The sequence below is a fragment of the Lithobates pipiens genome, unplaced genomic scaffold, assembly GCF_037356315.1.
Source record: "Lithobates pipiens isolate NorthernLeopardFrog02 unplaced genomic scaffold, aLitPip1_a1.2 Scaffold_13, whole genome shotgun sequence".
NCBI classification, from domain to species: domain Eukaryota; kingdom Metazoa; phylum Chordata; class Amphibia; order Anura; family Ranidae; genus Lithobates; species Lithobates pipiens.
The window spans coordinates 416,545,719-416,563,951 of record NW_027507718.1 but is presented as its reverse complement, the minus strand read 5'-3'; the positions used below and the strand labels follow the sequence as shown (position 1 = coordinate 416,563,951).

The 18,233-nt window shown below is 45.1% G+C and overlaps 1 protein-coding gene across 2 annotated transcripts in view; it reads right to left on the bottom strand.

Moving 5' to 3' along the window:
- The window catches only part of YIPF7 (Yip1 domain family member 7), a 113,371-nt gene extending 95,456 nt beyond the window's left edge, over positions 1–17,915 (bottom strand). For both annotated transcript variants that reach the window (XM_077477548.1, XM_077477549.1), the window contains exon 1: positions 17,817–17,915. The gene's annotated coding sequence lies outside the window, so the exon portion shown is untranslated. The remainder of the gene's footprint in view (positions 1–17,816) is intronic.
- Positions 17,916–18,233: the final 318 nt, after the last annotated feature.

The following is an 18,233-nucleotide window of genomic DNA, read 5'->3' as shown; positions in this document are numbered from 1 at the left end:
GCACAGGGATGGTGAGAGCCCCTCATAATGAGCATAGCACAGGGATGGTGGGAGCCCCTCATAATGAGCATAGCACAGGGATGGTGGGAGCCCCTCATAATATGCACAGCAGAGGTACAGCCCCAGGAGGAAGTCAGCACAGCACAGGGATGGTGGGAGCCCCTCATAATAAGCAGCCCCAGGAGGATGTCAGCATAGCACAGGGATGGTGGGAGCCCCTCATAATAAGCAGCCCCAGGAGGAAGTCAGCACAGCACAGGGATGGTGGGAGCCCCTCATAATAAGCATAGCACAGGGATGGTGGGAGCCCCTCATAATAAGCAGCCCCAGGAGGATGTCAGCATAGCACAGGGATGGTGGGAGCCCCTCATAATAAGCAGACCCAGGAGGAAGTCAGCACAGCACAGGGATGGTGGGAGCCCCTCATAATAAGCATAGCACAGGGATGGTGGGAGCCCCTCATAATATGCACAGCAGAGGTACAGCCCCAGGAGGAAGTCAGCACAGCACAGGGATGGTGGGAGCCCCTCATAATAAGCAGCCCCAGGAGGATGTCAGCATAGCACAGGGATGGTGGGAGCCCCTCATAATAAGCAGCCCCAGGAGGAAGTCAGCACAGCACAGGGATGGTGGGAGCCCCTCATAATAAGCATAGCACAGGGATGGTGGGAGCCCCTCATAATAAGCAGCCCCAGGAGGATGTCAGCATAGCACAGGGATGGTGGGAGCCCCTCATAATAATCAGACCTAGGAGGAAGTCAGCACAGCACAGGGATGGTGGGAGCCCCTCATAATAAGCACAGCACAGCGATGGTGGGAGCCCCTCATAATAAGCAGCCCCAGTAGAAATATGACACCGTTCAACCTCTTCAAACAGGAGGGTATGGGCATATAGTACGGTGTGCTTTTTTTGGACAAGGAAGTGAGCCAAATGAAGAAAGAAGGTCTGTGTGCTCGATTAAAAAAACTTGTTTATAGACATATACATGGTCTACTGGTCACATGTGTTGAATTCCTCCGAGATCCATGCCTTATTCATTTTTAGAAATGTGAGGTAGTTAACACTGTCGTGAGCTAGGCGAGTACGCTTATCGGTCACGATCCCCCCTGCTGCGCTGAATGTCCTTTCGGACAGGACACTGGACGAGGGGCAAGCCAACAGTTCGATTGCAAATTGGGCAAGCTCTGGCCAGAGGTCAAGCCTGCCCACCCAGTAGTCCAGGGGTTCATCACTCCTCAGAGCGTCCACATCGGCCGTTAACCCGATGTAGTCGGACACCTGATGGTCTAGGCGTTCCCTGATGCTGGATCCAGATGACACCTGTCGATGGGTCGGCTGAAAGAATGACCTTGTATCCGAAGTCACCAACACATCTTCAAACCGGCCTCTTCTTGCAGGCGCTGTTGGATTGGTACCCGCAACTCCTTCTCTGGGAGTGGGAATTGCTCCTATGCCAGCGCACGCAAAAGCAGAATGCAGCATTTCTCGAAACAAGGCCTGGAAGTGCTTCATTCTGCCAGCCCTCTGTGACGGCGGTAACATTTCCTGCCATTTTGTGTTTGTACCGGGGGTCTAAGTACGTTGCCACCCAGTACTGGTCCTTGACCCTTATGCTTTTTATACGGGGGTCCCTATTAAAACACTGGAGCATGAAGGCCCCCATTTGCACTAAACTGGAAGCGGTGTGGTGGCCTGGCTCCTGCTCATCATCCAGGATAATGTCGTCCTCTTCATTCTCCTCTCCCCATCCACGCACAACAGGGATCCCACAAAGGTTTAAAGCATGCTCTTCTTGCTCCTCCTCATCCGCCCCGGCACCATCCTCCTCTGACTTCTCTTCAGACTCCTGTTGTTCACTTGTCTCAGATAGAGTAGCCCCCCCTGGGAATTCATCCAGCATTGCGACTTCCTCATCTTCCCGCTCGTGCTCCTCCACAGCTTGATCAATGACACGACGCAATGCACGTTCCATAAAGAAGGCATAAGGTACCATGTCACTGATGGCGCCATGGCTACGACTGACTAGTTTGGTGATCTCCTCAAATGGGCGTAGAAGTCTGCATGCATCGCGCATGAGCAGCCACTGGCGCGGTGAAAAAAAACCCAGCTCCCCAGAACCTGTTCTGCCGCAGAGTTCATACAGGTAGACGTTAACTGCACGTTTCTGCTGGAGCAGCCTATCAAGCATATAGAAGGTTGAGTTCCATCGCGTCGGGCAATCGCAAATAAGACGTCTGACCGGCAGATTGTGTCGCCGCTGAATTTCAGCAAGGCGAGCCATGGCCGTGTAAGATCTTCTGAAATGGGCCGAGATTTTCCTTGCCTGCCGCAAGATGTCCTGGACCCCAGGGTATTTGACAATGAATCGCTGCACGACCAAGTTTAAGACGTGTGCCATGCATGGCACGTGCGTGATTTTGCCCTGTTTCAATGCGCTAAGCAGATTGGCACCGTTGTCACACACCACTTTACCAACTGTCAAATTAAGCAGTGTTAGCCACTGATCTGCCTGTGAATGCAAAGCTGAAAGGAGTGCCGGGCCAGTGTGGCTCTTGGCTTCCAGGCACAACAGACGCAGCACGGCATGGCAACGTCTCACTTGGCATGTCGAATAGGTTCTGGGGAGCTTGAGCGGCGCAGTGGAAGAGATGCTAGCAGCTGAAAAGGAGGTGTCAGCCGAGGAGGAGAGGGAGGAGGATGGAGGAGGAGGAGGAGAAGAAGGGCCAGGCCTGCATGCAATCCGTTGCGGTAAAACCAAATCTACACGGGTGCCACGAGTTACATGCTTGACGGCCGTCAGAAGGTTCACCCAGTGGGCAGTAAAAGTGATATACCTTCCCTGCCCGTGTTTGCTAGACCACGTGTCTGTTGTCAGATGTATCTTGGCACCGACACTGTGTGCCAGAGATACATTCACTTGCCTCTGAACATGGCCATATAGCTCTGGGATGCCCTTCTGTGAGAAATACTTCCTTCCTGGGACCTTCCATTGTGGTGTTCCAATGGCCACAAATTTGTGAAAGGCCTCCGAGTCCACCAGTTTATATGGCAGTAGTTGGCGGGCTATGAGTTCTGACAAGCCAGCCGTCAACCATTGGGCAAAAGGGTTATCCGGCGTCATCATTTTTTTACGCTCGAACATTAGGCCCACGGAAGCCTGCCTTTTTGCAGAAAAACGTGAGCTTGGTGTGATGGAAGGTGGAGTGGAGGACAATTGTGAGGAGAGAGGAGAAGGAGAAGTAGAAGACGAGGCTGAACGGTGAGAGCCTGGAGTGTGGCTTTGTGTGTTTCATTGCTCCCACTCCCGCTCCCTCTTAAGGCGGTCATCCCTAGGTGAGTGTTGAGCTTACCGCGACTAATGCGTTGACTGCAAAGATTGTAGATGGCAACGCTATTGTCAGCAGCGGACACGTTAAAAAAAACCCACACTGCGGAGCCATGTGCTGGTGTCCTGGGAGCGCCAGATGTGACCGTACATGGTTGATGACTCGCTCCTGATACATTTGCAGTCTGCTTTGGCCCTCCTGTGCAATGTAAGTTATTCCTGCTTCTCCTCCCTATCTGCTGGTCCACATCTCCCTCTGAACTCCCCTCCTCTTCCTCTCTTGTGGGCACCCACGTGACATCACTAGACACGTCATCATCGATGTCACCTTCCCCACCGCTATAAGTAGAGATCTCGGAGTAGGCAGCAACACTGGGGACCAACCTCCTCCTTGGGCTGATCTGGGTACTGTCGTCAGACTGCTGAGTAGCGGTTGTTGCTACCTCCTCTTCCTGATCCAATACCAAGAGTGGCTGCGCATCAGAAATGTCTTGATATGGATCGGAAAATAATTCCTGTGACTCAAGCGGAAGGTATGTGGTGGTGGTGGTGTTGGTGGTAGTGTCTTTGGGGGTGCACATAGCAGAGAGTGAAGAAGAGGGTGCAGATCGAGAGGATGAGGAGGGTGCAGAAGAGTAAGGCTGAGTGAGCCACTCAACCAAGTCTGGTGCGTCCTTTAAATGAATTGAACGCACCTTCTGCAACTTCCCACTTTGGCTCAAGCCTGTTGCTCCTGCCCTACCCCTGCCACCCCTGCGGAAGGGCCTGCCTCTTCCTCTACCTGTCATTTTTTAAATGACCCTGTGACAAAACTCTCAGTCCCTATACTGATAAAGGACTGCTGCAGTATAGGTCAGAGGTCAGCACTAGTGCACCTCAACCCTATGTATTGTGGACCTATACCAGTCCTATAGCACCATACACCAGGTTACCAGTCCTTATAAGGACCTTTGGGGAACACGTAGGTTGTGTGTGACTGATTAGCAGACTGTACGTCAGTTCCTATACCGATGAAGGACTGCTGCAGTATAGGGCAGCGGTCAGCAGTAGTGCACCTCAACCCTATGTATTGTGGACCTATACCAGTCCTTATAGAATAGCAGACTGTACCTCACTCAATCCTATGTACTATAGCACCCTACACCAGGTTACCAGTCCTTATAAGGACCTTTGTGGAACAAGTAGGTTGTGTGTCACTGATTAGCAGACTGTACGTCAGTCCCTATACCGATGAAGGACTGCTGCAGTATAGGGCAGCGGTCAGCAGTAGTGCACCTCAACCCTATGTATTGTGGACCTATACCAGTCCTTATAGAATAGCAGACTGTACCTCACTCAACCCTATGTACTATAGCACCCTACACCAGGTTACCAGTCCTTATAAGGACCTTTGTGGAACAAGTAGGTTGTGCGTGACTGATTAGCAGACTGCAGCAGAAGGGCAGCAGTCAAGTATAATATTCTTTCTATATTTGGAAGAAAGAATATTATACGTGTACAAGCCTATTACCATACCACTGATACCAGTCCTGAAAAGAAGCTTTGTGGACCTAATATAGTAACAGCTACTGATTAAACTGACCCTCACTGCCTCACACACAGCTTCCTGCCTGTCCCTATATAAACTGACAAAACAGAGGCTATTGGAACAATAACTGGAATAGCACTTTTGTGGACCTGATAGTAACAGCTAATGACTAAACTGACTGTCCCTGCAGCACACACCGTCCTGTCCCTTTCTCTAAACTGACAAAAGACACTCAGGCTGCTGCAACAATCAGTAGCACAGCAAACCTATATCCTGAACTACACCTAACACCTATACCAGTCCTGAAAAGAACTTTTGTGTACCAAATAGCTAGCGATTTGGGTCACTGCAATCTCTCCCTGCTCCACACAGCAACCTCTCCCTATAGTGACAGAAGAAAGAATGTAAAATGGCCGCCGGATCGGGTCTATTTATAAGTTAGGGGGAATGTCCAAGTGTCCATGTGCTGTAATGTCTCAATTGGCTGTCCTGTACCCCATGATGGATGTGTCATCATAGGTCAAAGTTCTTTTACACAGTAAACACGGAAGTCCACCGGGCGATTCGGCCATCACTATTCTTGAATCCAAAGAGATTTTATTTCTCTTGAACAGGGAGAGGGGGTTAGGGCCAGGACACCCTTAGGTAGTTGCAATGTTAATTAGCAGACTCCGAGACTTTTACAGATAGACAGTCATAAAGGACAAAGGCATTCAGCAAGACACCACATCTGCATGTGTAGGAATGCTGCCTCCTATGGAAACAGTCTTAAAATAGTTCTTAACACAGAATGTAATGGACTCCTCTACTTTCTTTACAGTCACTTCTTAGGTTTTCAACTCATTGAGCTCCCAATCTCTCTCTCTAGACTTGCTGATTCACTGCCACCGAATCCCTTGAGCTCTTCCAATCTTCACTTAAGTATTTTCCTCAAGCGTCACCCCCGCTTCTCTGCTGAGTCCCTAGCTTGGCACTCCAGATACTTCTCAAGCTTCACCCACTGGCCTGCTTGGTCCCTGGCTTGACACACATGGCTGCTCTGCAAGCGTCACCTCCACTGGCTGGGTCCCTGGCTTGACACCTGCTGAAGTTTTCCGATTCTTCACCGACCCCTGTGGGTGAGAATACTGCTCCGGTACTTGCTTCAGCAACTCACTGTGGTCCCTGGTAATAAGGTGGTTGGTCCCTTAGTGGCGACAGCTTCCCCTCTACCTCTGACCACCACAGGTTCTCCAGCCGGCAGAACCATCACTTCTGGTTGGACTGCAAGCCGCAATCCTAACCCTATGCTGCTCTCTTATTTCTGGATAGGCCCTCAAACAGCCTAGCAGCCAGATGTGGCCAGCATAGGCCGAAACTCTGGTATAGCAGCCAGGGCAATACAACACATGTCCACCCAGACAGCCGTCCAGGTGGCACAGAACACTGATCACCTAACTCCAACCAAATATATAGGTTCTCCCAGCAGGCCAAGAGATTTAAGAAAACCCCTGCCCATTGGCTGAGATACCTCATATACTCCTAATCTGTCCTTGCTTTGCCCTTGTCTTATCTAATGTCACCAGTAGGGATGAGCCGAACACCCCCCTGTTCGGTTCGCACCAGAACCTGCGAACAGACCTAAACTTCGTGTGAACTTTAGAACCCTAATAAAGTCTATGGGCCTCGAACGTTCACAATCTAAAGTGCTAATTTTAAAGGCTAATATGTAGACATGTGCAGAGTAAAATATTTTGTTTCGGAATTTCGTTTTCGTCTGAAAACTTAATTTATTTAGTTACTCCCGAAAGTCGTTTTTATTTATTTCGTTTTTCGTTCAAAAATTGCATTCGTCCGAAAATCCACATGAATCACGGTCGAATCTGTCTTTGAAGGCTTATGGTGTCTGTCGAATGTATAAAGAAGATTCGACGGAGCTAGTATATAGCATACTTTAGAACCCTATTAAAGTCTATGGGACTCCAACGTTCAAAATCTAAAGTGCTAATTTTAAAGGCTAATTTGCAAGTTACTGTCCTAAAAAGTGTTTGGGGACCTGGGTCCTGCCCCAGGGGACATGGATCAATGCAAAAAAAAGTTTTAAAAACGGCCGTTTTTTCGGGAGCAGTGATTTTAATAATGATTAAAGTGAAACAATAAAAGTGTAATATTCCTTTAAATTTCGTAGGGGGGGGTTGTCTATAGTATGCCTGTGAAGGGGCGCATGTTTCCCGTGCTTAGAATTGTCCCTGCACAAAGTGTCATTTATGCAGGAAAAAAAGTCCTTTAAAATCACTCGCAGCTATTATGAATTGTCGGCTCCGTAATACAGAGAACACTCATTGAAAGTCATTGATAAAAAAATAAATAAATAAATAAAAAAAAAAGCGTGGGGGTCCCCCAAATTCAATTACCAGGCCCTTCAGGTCTGGTATGGATATTAAGGGGAACCCTGCCTCAAATTTAAGAAAAAATTTGACGTGGGGTTCCCCCTAAATATCCATAACCAGACCCTTCAGGTCTGGTATGGATATTAAGGGGAACCCCGCGTCAAATTTAAAAAAAACTTGACGTGGGGTTCCCCCTAAAAATCCATACCAGACCCTTTATCCGAGCACGCAACCTGGCAGGCCGCAGGAAAAGAGGGGGGGACGAGAGAGCGGCCCCCCCTCCCTCCTGAACCATACCAGGCCACATGCCCTCAACATTGGGAGGATGCTTTGGGGGTCTGTGACCCCTCAAAGCACCTTGTCCCCATGTTGATGAAGACAAGGGCCTCATCCCCACAACCCTGGCCGGTGGTTGTGGAGGTCTGCGGGCGGGGGGCTTATCAGAATCTGGAAGCCCCCTTCAACAAGGGGACCCCCAGATCCCGGCCCCCCCCTGTTTGAAATGGTAAGGGGGTACAAAAGTACCCCTACCATTTCACAAAGAAAGTGTAAAAAATGGTTAAATAAAACAAACACACTTTTGAAAAATTCCTTTATTAAAAATAAAAAAATAAAAAAAAGATTCCAGCGGCGGTAATCCACTCTTGCTATCCAGCGACGGACAGTCATCTCTCCAGCGATGTCTCATCTCATCCAGCGCAGCGATCCATCCTTCTGTCTCCGTGGAGGAGACACTGCAAGGATTCCGGCGGATGACGTTTCTTATATACGGAGGGCGGGGCCACCCGTCACCTGACCCCGCCCCCCTCTGACGCAAGGGGAAACCCGGGGTTCCCCGTGACGTATGGGTGACCCCGCCCCCCTCTGATGTAACGGAAACCTGCCTGTGTTACATCAGAGGGGTGCGGGTCACCCCTACGTCACAGGGAACCCCGGGTTTCCCCTTGCGTCAGAGGGGGGCGGGGTCAGGTGACGGGTGGCCCCGCCCTCCGTATATTAGAAACGTCAGCCGCCGGAATCCTTGCAGTGTCTCCTCCACGGAGACAGAAGAAGGACGGAGGATTCGCTGCGCTGGATGAGATGAGACATCGCTGGAGAGATGACCGTCCGTCGCTGGATAGCAAGAGTGGATTACCGCCGCTGGAATCTTTTTTTTTATTTTTTATTTTTTAATAAAGGAATTTTTCAAAAGTGTGTTTGTTTTATTTAACCATTTTTTACACTTTCTTTGTGAAATGGTAGGGGTACTTTTGTACCCCCTTACCATTTCAAACAGGGGGGGGCCGGGATCTGGGGGTCCCCTTGTTAAAGGGGGCTTCCAGATTCTGATAAGCCCCCCGCCCGCAGACCTCCACAACCACCGGCCAGGGTTGTGGGGATGAGGCCCTTGTCTTCATCAACATGGGGACAAGGTGCTTTGAGGGGTCACAGACCCCCAAAGCATCCTCCCAATGTTGAGGGCATGTGGCCTGGTACGGTTCAGGAGGGAGGGGGGGGCGCTCTCTCGTCCCCCCCGCTTTTCCTGCGGCCTGCCAGGTTGCGTGCTCGGATAAAGGGTCTGGTATGGATTTTTAGGGGGAACCCCACGTCAAGTTTTTTTTAAATTTGACGCGGGGTTCCCCTTAATATCCATACCAGACCTGAAGGGTCTGGTTATGGATATTTAGGGGGAACCCCACGTCAAATTTTTTCTTAAATTTGAGGCAGGGTTCCCCTTAATATCCATACCAGACCTGAAGGGCCTGGTAATTGAATTTGGGGGACCCCCACGCTTTTTTATTTATTTATTTATTTATTTTTTTATCAATGACTTTCAATGAGTGTTCTCTGTATTACGGGAGCCGACAATTCATTATAGCTGCGAGTGATTTTAAAGGACTTTTTTTCCTGCATAAATGACACTTTGTGCAGGGACAATTCTAAGCACGGGAAACATGCGCCCCTTCACAGGCATACTATAGACAACCCCCCCCTACGAAATTTAAAGGAATATTACACTTTTATTGTTTCACTTTAATCATTATTAAAATCACTGCTCCCGAAAAAACGGCCGTTTTTAAAACTTATTTTTGCATTGATCCATGTCCCCTGGGGCAGGACCCGGGTCCCCAAACACTTTTTAGGACAGTATCTTGCAGAATCTTTTCTCTCTGTCAAATCTTTTTTCTCTGTCGAATATTTTCTCTATATACCGTAATCTTGGACTAATAGAGGTAAGGTTAGGCACATTCGAACACAGGTTCTATAGACACAGATTGTTGTCAGAGTCATGTCGAATCTCCTATTCTATATCGAACTGTTGTAACAATGAAAACGAAAATAAAGCATTTATTTATGTCGGATCTTTCGTTTTTCGGATTTTGTGCTTTCGTTATCGTTTGTCAAAACGAAAACGAAAATAGCTGAAATTCGGACGAAAATGCATTCGGACGAAAACGAATGCACATGTCTACTAATATGCAAGTTACTGTCCTAAAAAGTGTTTGGGGACCTGGGTCCTGCCCCCGGGGACATGGATCAATGCAAAAAAAAGTTTTAAAAACTGACGTTTTTTCAGGAGCAGTGATTTTAATAATGATTAAAGTGAAACAATAAAAGTGTAATATTCCTTTAAATTTCGTAGCTGGGGGGTATCTATAGTATGCCTGTGAAGGGGCACATGTTTCTGGTGCTTAGAACTGTCACTGCACAAAGTATCATTTGTGCAGGAAAAAAAGTCTTTTAAAATCACTTGCGGCTATATTGTCGGGTCCCGTAATACAGAGAACATCCCAAATTGTTCACTGTTCGCTGAACAAGCGAACAGGCAATGTTCGAGTCGAACATGAGTTCGACTCGAACTCGAAGCCCATCCCTAGTCACCAGGTACCTGGCCACCTAGTGGCAGAAGGGAGAAGTGCAGCAATTCAAGAATTAGGGTGGAATCAATTGATCCCCAACAATGAGCCCAGGTAACTACACCTGGCGGGTAAATTTAGGAGCAACCCCGCCTATACACCAGGGTGCTATATATATAAATATATATTTATATATTAACATTGGTCCAAGCTGGACCAATGTAACTATGTAATAAATAGTCATACGAGGAATTCTTATTTAAGTGTGAGAAAGTATATTTCTATTGGGGGTAATATTTGTTCAGAAACTGAGGAGAGGTCACTAAAGTAGAGATACATGTGCTAAAATTCACTGGTCAATGAAAATAGCAAATTTACAACTTATTCAAGCTTGCAATACAAAACAACAACCAGCATTGTCAGTCTCTTAGACAGTTGTCGCCAGAACAAAATTAAATTCTTTGTAGATGTCCCCCCACCTCAAATTCCTATGACAACTAGAGACCAATCTGTTGTCCAAATTAGGTAGTTGTTGTGGTCAAATCTTTATGATAAACTCTATAGTTTAAATTCTCGAATGTGATTATGCATTTGTTTTTTAAATTGTGTATCTTAGTGATCATTAAACAACCTGTTTAGGAGGGCAATGGGTTTGGGTGTGGGGTTGGTAACGAAAATTCCAGGCTAGGTTCATTGCCCAATACAGTAACCAGAGTGCAACAATTATTGAAGTTGTATGAGTATTTAAAACTCGGTATGCAAAACTATAAATAAATATAATGTAATAATTGAGAACATCTATGCTTTCCCTACCACTGCAAAAGTATATCTTTGACAAGGAATCCCATAACAGGTTGATTTGTTAGCCCCATATATCTACTTTCTTTATTGATTTTTTTTTTTCATATTATTCTATGCCCTTCATGTGATGTAGCCTTTGATTCTTTGTGGATCATGTATGTGGAATTGTTTTTTTTTTTTGCTTTTTAAAATCATATTGTTGAATGCTTGTATTTATGTAGTAAATTAAAGAAAGGACAACATTAGAATTCTGAAGAAAAAATAATTAAACTGATACTAAACAGAGAAGTCTTAATTGCCATAATGCAATCACATAAATCATATATATCATGTCACTGTATTTTGTTTTAATCCTCTATATTCCTACAGTGGTGTTGTGTGGTCATTTCCCTGTTCTTTGGCATCTGCAGGGAAATATCCTTGAGAAAGCTTCTATTAATCTGCTGATGTACGCTCTCTATAGTGTGAGACTGTGTCTGGCTAGCCCTGATTGGTGCTGTGCCAGCAGTCACATGACAAAAAAAAAACAGTTTCAAGAGAGAAATTCAAATTAAATCAAAAGCATTAACTACCGGTAAGTGTTTTACAACTTCTTGTACATCTTTAATGAATATAAAATGTGTATTTTTTTGTGCATTAATATGGTGTAGGTGGAGTCAAAGATGACTCACAGCTTTCTTTTTGTTCAGACGGCATCTGCATTCAAGGCTCTTTTTACATTTCATATAGTTAATACTGATATGTATTAAAACTAAGCTTTTTTTGTAAGTTTCTTAGTGAATGTAATCAATCAACATACTACAGTGCCTTGCGAAAGTATTCGGCCCCCTTGGACTTTTCAACCTTTTGCCACATTTCAGGCTTCAAACATAATGATATAAAATTTAAATTTTTTGTGAAGAATCACCAACAAGTGGGACACAATTGTGAAGTGGAACGAAATCTATTGGATATTTTAAACTTTTTTAGCAAATAAAAAATCTGAAAAGTGGTGCGTGCAAAATTATTAGGCCCCTTTACTTTCAGTGCAGCAAACTCACTCCAGAAGTTCAGCGAGGATCTCGGAATGATCCAATGTTGTCCTAAATGACTGATGGTGATAAATAGAATCCACCTGTGTGTAATCAAGTCTCTGTATAAATGCACCTGCTCTGTGATAGTCTCAGGGTTCTGTTGAAAGCGCAGAGAGCATCATGAAGACCAAGGAACACACCAGGCAGGTCCGTAATACTGTTGTGGAGAAGTTTAAAGCCAGATTTGGATACAAAAAGATTTCCCAAGCTTTAAACATCCCAAGGAGCACTGTGCAAGTGATCATTTTGAAATGGAAGGAGTTTCAGACCACTGCAAATCTACCAAGACCTGGCCGTCCCTCTAAACTTTCAGCTCAGACAAGGAGAAGACTGATCAGAGATGCAGCCAAGAGGCCCATGATCACTCTGGATGAACTGCAGGGAACTACAGCTGAGGTGGGAGAGTCTGTCCATAGGACAACAATCAGTCGTACACTGCACAAATCTGGCCTTTATGGAAGAGTGGCAAGAAGAATGCCATTTCTCAAAGATATCCATAAAAAGTCTCGTCTAAAGTTTGCCACAAGCCACCTGGGAGACACACCAAACATGTGGAAGAAGGTGCTCTGGTCAGATGAAACCAAAATCCAACTTTTTGTCCACAATGCAAAACGATATGTTTCGCGTAAAAGGAACACAGCTCATCACCCTCAACACACCATCCCCACTGTCAAACATGGTGGTGGCAGCATCAGGGTTTGGGTCTGCTTTTCTTCAGCAGGGACAGGGAAGATGGTTAAAATTGAGGGGAAGATGGATGCAGCCAAATACAGGACCATTCTGGATGAAAACCTGTTGGAGTCTGCAAAAGACCTGAAACTGGGACGGAGATTTATCTTCCAACAAGACAATGATCCCAAACATACAGCAAAATCTACAAAGGAATGGTTCACAAATAAACGTATCCAGGTGTTAGAATGGCCAAGTCAAAGTCCAGACCTGAATCCAATCGAGAATCTGTGGAAAGAGCTGAAAACTGCTGTTCACAAACGCTCTCCATCCAACCTCACTGAGCTCGAGCTGTTTTGCAAAGAAGAATGGGCAAGAATTTCAGTCTCTCGAAGTGCAAAACTGATAGAGACATACCCCAAGCGATTTGCAGCTGTAATCGCAGCAAAAGGTGGCTCTACAAAGTATTAACGCAAGGGGGCCGAATAATTTTGCACGCCCCACTTTTCATTTTTTTATTAGTTAAAAAAAGTTTCCAAAATCCAATAGATTTCGTTCCACTTCACAATTCTGTCCAACAAGTGATTCTTCACAAAAAATAAAAATGTTATATCTTTATGTTTGAAGCCTGAAATGTGGCAAAAGATTGAAAAGTTCAAGGGGGCTGAATACTTTCGCAAGGCACTGTATATCCTGCCCCCATAGTGTTTAGCAATAGGAGGACATGGAGAAGGAGGGAGAGAGAAAGGGGAGTGTCATTCACCACTGTGTATATGCCCATATGTGTGACTCTACAGTCATGTGGGCTGTACAGATAAGAAAAAGTAGGAAATGAGGAGTTTAAAAGGGAAATGAAATTGAGCATGCTCAGTAGATGACACCAGCTTGTCTGCACAATCTCAGCCTACAGTGGGGACACAGAGAAGATAGGAGGGACAGCAGCTGAAGACAGGATCAACCAGCGGCTTTGTGAATATGAACACTCTGTTATGTAGCATGTACTAAGAGTTTTTCATAGTCTGGGTTTAATAACACTTTCAGTTTTTCTTACAGTTTGCTTAACAATCTATTTATACCTATTTTGTTAAGGTAAGTTTCCATAAATTTGTAGTAATAGCATTAAATTTCTTATGATTTCCCAGCTACAGTACTGTACCACTTAACCACAAACTGTAGTCAGTTACAGTAATTTCTAGGAACAATAGTCAAACATATCGGCTTTGTGTTCTTTATTCAGTTTCACACTTGTTACACTGTCAGTGGTGAATGCTGCTTAGCCTTAAACTGGCTGCCCAAAAAAGGAGAGAAAGTTAAAGAATTCTCAGAAGCCATATGAAATTAAACTCTAACATGGAGAAACTCAGAGCAGGCTTCATAAGTGTGCCTTTCCTAAGCAGGCAGAACGATCCTAATAAATCTCTGCTTTATGGGCAGCCAATATTCCCTGCAGATGGCAGGAATCCAGAATAATAGTAAAAAGATCCTTATCAGTGTGGAATGCCAGAGTAAACCGTCTAAATCTGTGCAGCTTTTACCAATGACAATCTGACAAGGAAGGAAACCAAATACGAAAGACATGGGAGGACATCTATACATTTATGAAGTAAATTAGTGACATGGTCAGACACAAAACAGTCTGCCTCATAAGTAACCAAGCCTCTGTAAGCCCTTGTACACACGGTCGAAGATTCCGTCGGAATGTGTCCTATCGGACCATTTTGTCGGATAAACCGACTGTGTGTGGTCTCCATCGGACTGTTTCCGTCGGAGTTTCCGACGGACCAAGTTTTCCAACTTGTCTATAAAATTTTCCGACAAAATGCTCCAATCGGACATACTCCAATCATGTGTAGCCTACTCCGAGGGACAAAGTGCCACGCATGCTCAGATCAAATTCCTAGACCAAAGCTATTGGCTACTAGCCTGGACGTAGTCCCATCGTAACGAAATAACCTCCTCACGTTATGTACAATCGGATTTTCCGACAACTTTGTCCGACCGTGTGCATGCAATAGTTTCGGACACAATCCATCGGACAAAATCCGTCGGACAAAATCCAACGGATTTGGTTGTCACAATGTCCGACCGTGTCTACAAGGGCTAACAGGTTTAGGCCTCATACACATGGGGTTTAAAAAAAAAATTCTCTTTTGGTTTGGAGGGGGGGGGGGGGGGGGGTTCAGCCTATAAAAGCACCTCCATGTTAGCCTATGTGTCTATGCACACATAGGAGTTTACAGGCATATTAGAAAAGGAGCATTTATAGGCTGAAAAAAAGCATCACCAGTGCTTTCAGGAGCTTTTGAGAAGAAAAAAAAATGACATTCAAAATGTGCCTAAATGTACCTAAACATGCTTAAACACTAGACGCATTTAACTCTCACTTATTCTAGGATAAACTAATATAAAAAACAAAAAAAGAATTTGCGCTAAAAAGTGGCAATCTGTAAAAAAAATAAAAAAAAATCACTCTAAAAAGGAAACCAACAAAAAAGCTGAACTCCCAAAATATTCATACCTCAATATAACCAACCTAAAATCGAATTGTGCTGTGCTGTCAATAAGTGCACAATAAACTAGAGTGCTTAACCAGAAATTGAAAATCAATATAATACATAATCAGCAATCATACAAAACAGCCAATGATAAATGTGAAAAAAGTACTAAAAATGCATAAACATTCACAATAAATTCATATAAGTGTTTATACAAAATCAGTGCATACATATAACAATATAGTGCTTTGTGTCAAAAAGCTAATCAAATCTTCCAAAGTAAACAGGTTTTCCACTACTGTGTGCACCAGCAATGATAAACTGCTTATCAGATTATCTGACCTCTAAGGAAGGAGGTCTGGCTGCATATGCGATTTTTACCCTTAGCGCAGACAGATATCATTTTGCTCCTCGTGGCACATTCTGGCGACTTCTTCCATTCTGCAAAATGCGTGTCCACTGCTGTCTCAGTTGTAAGTGGCCTTGGTCCGGTGTGCTTCCCCACTAGGCATGTTGTACTTGATGAACTTTTCTACAATATATTGTTTCTTCCAAACACAGACTCTGTGTGTTCACTGCCTGCTGCACAATGCTGCACCTAACCCACACATGGCGGCAGTCCAAAGAATATGCCCCTCTTTGCAACTGGTGTGGATGGAGGAGCAGGGGGGTCACAATGGAGTTGTTAGGAGCAGCCTTGGCCCTAGTGCCTACATTTATTGGGTCAAACATCTCTCTGTTAAAATAGGAGAAAAGGCTGGAGAGTGATGCTTGCCTGTACCAGGTCCCCGCTAGCCTGGAAAATATTGTGGTGCACCTGGAAGGCCTGTTTGGAGAAAGCATAACAGTCCCATGGTTAAGACAGAGCTTTTTCATCCACAGACGGCAGTTGGATTGGTAAAGAACCCAAAATATGAAAGGGGCAGGAAATTGGAGCCGAGGTGGGAGTGGGCCCCTTATTAGGTGGAGAAGAAACCTTTTTCTGCCAACCCCCGTGTACGTGATGATCTCAGGGGGTCCTGACCCTTACAAAAGATGGCTTCACTGCAACTTGTTGAGGCCTTGCATAGAGTGGGGATTATTCCACCAAACCTTCTGCCGACAGAAGATATAATTACTCTGTAGATATTCTGCCTATACAGAAAGTCTTCTTTGAATGGTACCTGCCTCCCATTGAACCCGGAGCTCTGGCCTCTGCTAATCCTGAAGCGGGAAACCCTAGTAGCGCACCTACAGACAGCCTCGAGACACTGATCCTGGAGACTGCCAATCCTGATGACTCCATGGACATATTCTCGAGGAATCAGCCTCCTGCTCGGGTGAAAAACTTGTAGATGGCCTTGAGGACCGCCAACCACCTGTGGCTCCAGAATCACAAGCAGAAGATGATTACTCTGAAGGTGTCCCCACAAAGGACAGCTCGACGCTCCATGCGGTCTAACCAAGGGCAACTCCCTGCAAAGTATTCAGATTATGTTGTTTGAAATGTTACTGTTATTGCCTAAATTATGTTTTGCATGGTTACTTGTTCTTTGCTGTGTTGCGATGCCGAGGACAGCATCTGTCAAAGAGGGAGGGAATGTAGACAGGTGCACTTTCTACTAACCACTGCATGTGGTGCTCAACTGCAGCGGCAATGCAGGCGGGGAGGAAGTTTAGAGAAACATGGTTCCTCTATGATTTCCTCTGTCACATGGAGGCAGCTATTCCGATTGGATGCTGGCAATCCATGTGACTTTGGCGGCCATCTTGGGGCAGGCCGGCTCCTGGGATTGGTGCTCTCTATGCAAGTGCCTAGCATAGGGAAAGGTCTGTCTGGGACAGTACTTAGAGATAGGGAAAAGTTCCAGGGGAGTAGGGGCAGTACAGGGACTACATCTATCATCTAGGAAGCCTTTCCATCTGGGGTGGACTGGCCAGGTGGCATTCCACTCCTCATGGCAGATGCTGTCGGTATCTTCCATTCTGCAACTCAAGGATCGACCACTGTGTCAGTTGTAAGTGACTTGGGTGTGCTTCCCTGCTGGGCCTGCTGTACTTAATGAACGTTTCTTCAATGTATTATCATTGCCACACCGAACTCATATATACTTTGTGAAAATAAACCCATTGGTTTATTTGCCAAAAATGTTCCATTCATGCTTTGAATGAGAACTTCCACAGTTGCTTGTGATCTTAACGGAACTGTCATCAAATACTGTAGCCGGTGTCATAGCTGATCGCATGTGCAGCAACATAGCAAATGGGAATAAAGCAGAGGCTACGATTGAAGCTTCCTTTGCTCTAAAGCATAGGACAGTTGTGTCTGTGTCCGCTATGCATAAGTGGAGTGGACTCGGACCAGCCATCAGTGAGGATCAGCGGACACATCCCCCACTGAGCAAGCGGACTCCTGGCAGAGTCTGCCCCATAAGCAATGGAGCTTAATGCTGTTAATACATTGTGTAATATAACAACATTATTAATACATTCAAAATAAAAAGGTGCGGTAGATCTAAAAATCTAAAAAAGTTAAATCTAAAAGTACAAGCTTGATGTATTCCTACTCCTATTGCAATAGCAAATAGGAGTCTATTTATTTTCACCAAAGATTCACAATTTTTTTCCAATCAGATAATGGTAAATACATGCAATATTACAAAACCATAACAAGTATAAAATGTTTTTTGTTTTTTGCTCAGTTGATAACTCTTAAAATTGCAGTTTACAAACACATACCTTAGTTTACAGTTCAGAAGCGTAGCAGTTGTTTTGCAAGTCTCATGATGATGATAATCCTCGTTCTATTTATACTGATCTATATTTGGTTGAAGAACATGTGCTTCAGCTGAACTAATTAAGCTCTAGAGTTTCCAGGTTGAAATATGACCAATGAGAAACATGACCAACAGGGAAAAAACCATAATAAATAAATAATTTTTAGTATGTTTTAGTCACAATATCTTACAATCTGAATATTATATAATCTAATATTTTCAGTGTTCTTTGCTCTGCTAAGTCTAATGACAGACGATCAGAATTTTCAACAACCAACCCGTGGATTTTTTTCCGACGGATGTTGGCTCAAACTTGTCTTGCATACACATGGTCACACAAATGTTGTCGGAAATTCCGAACTTCAAGAACGCGGTGAGG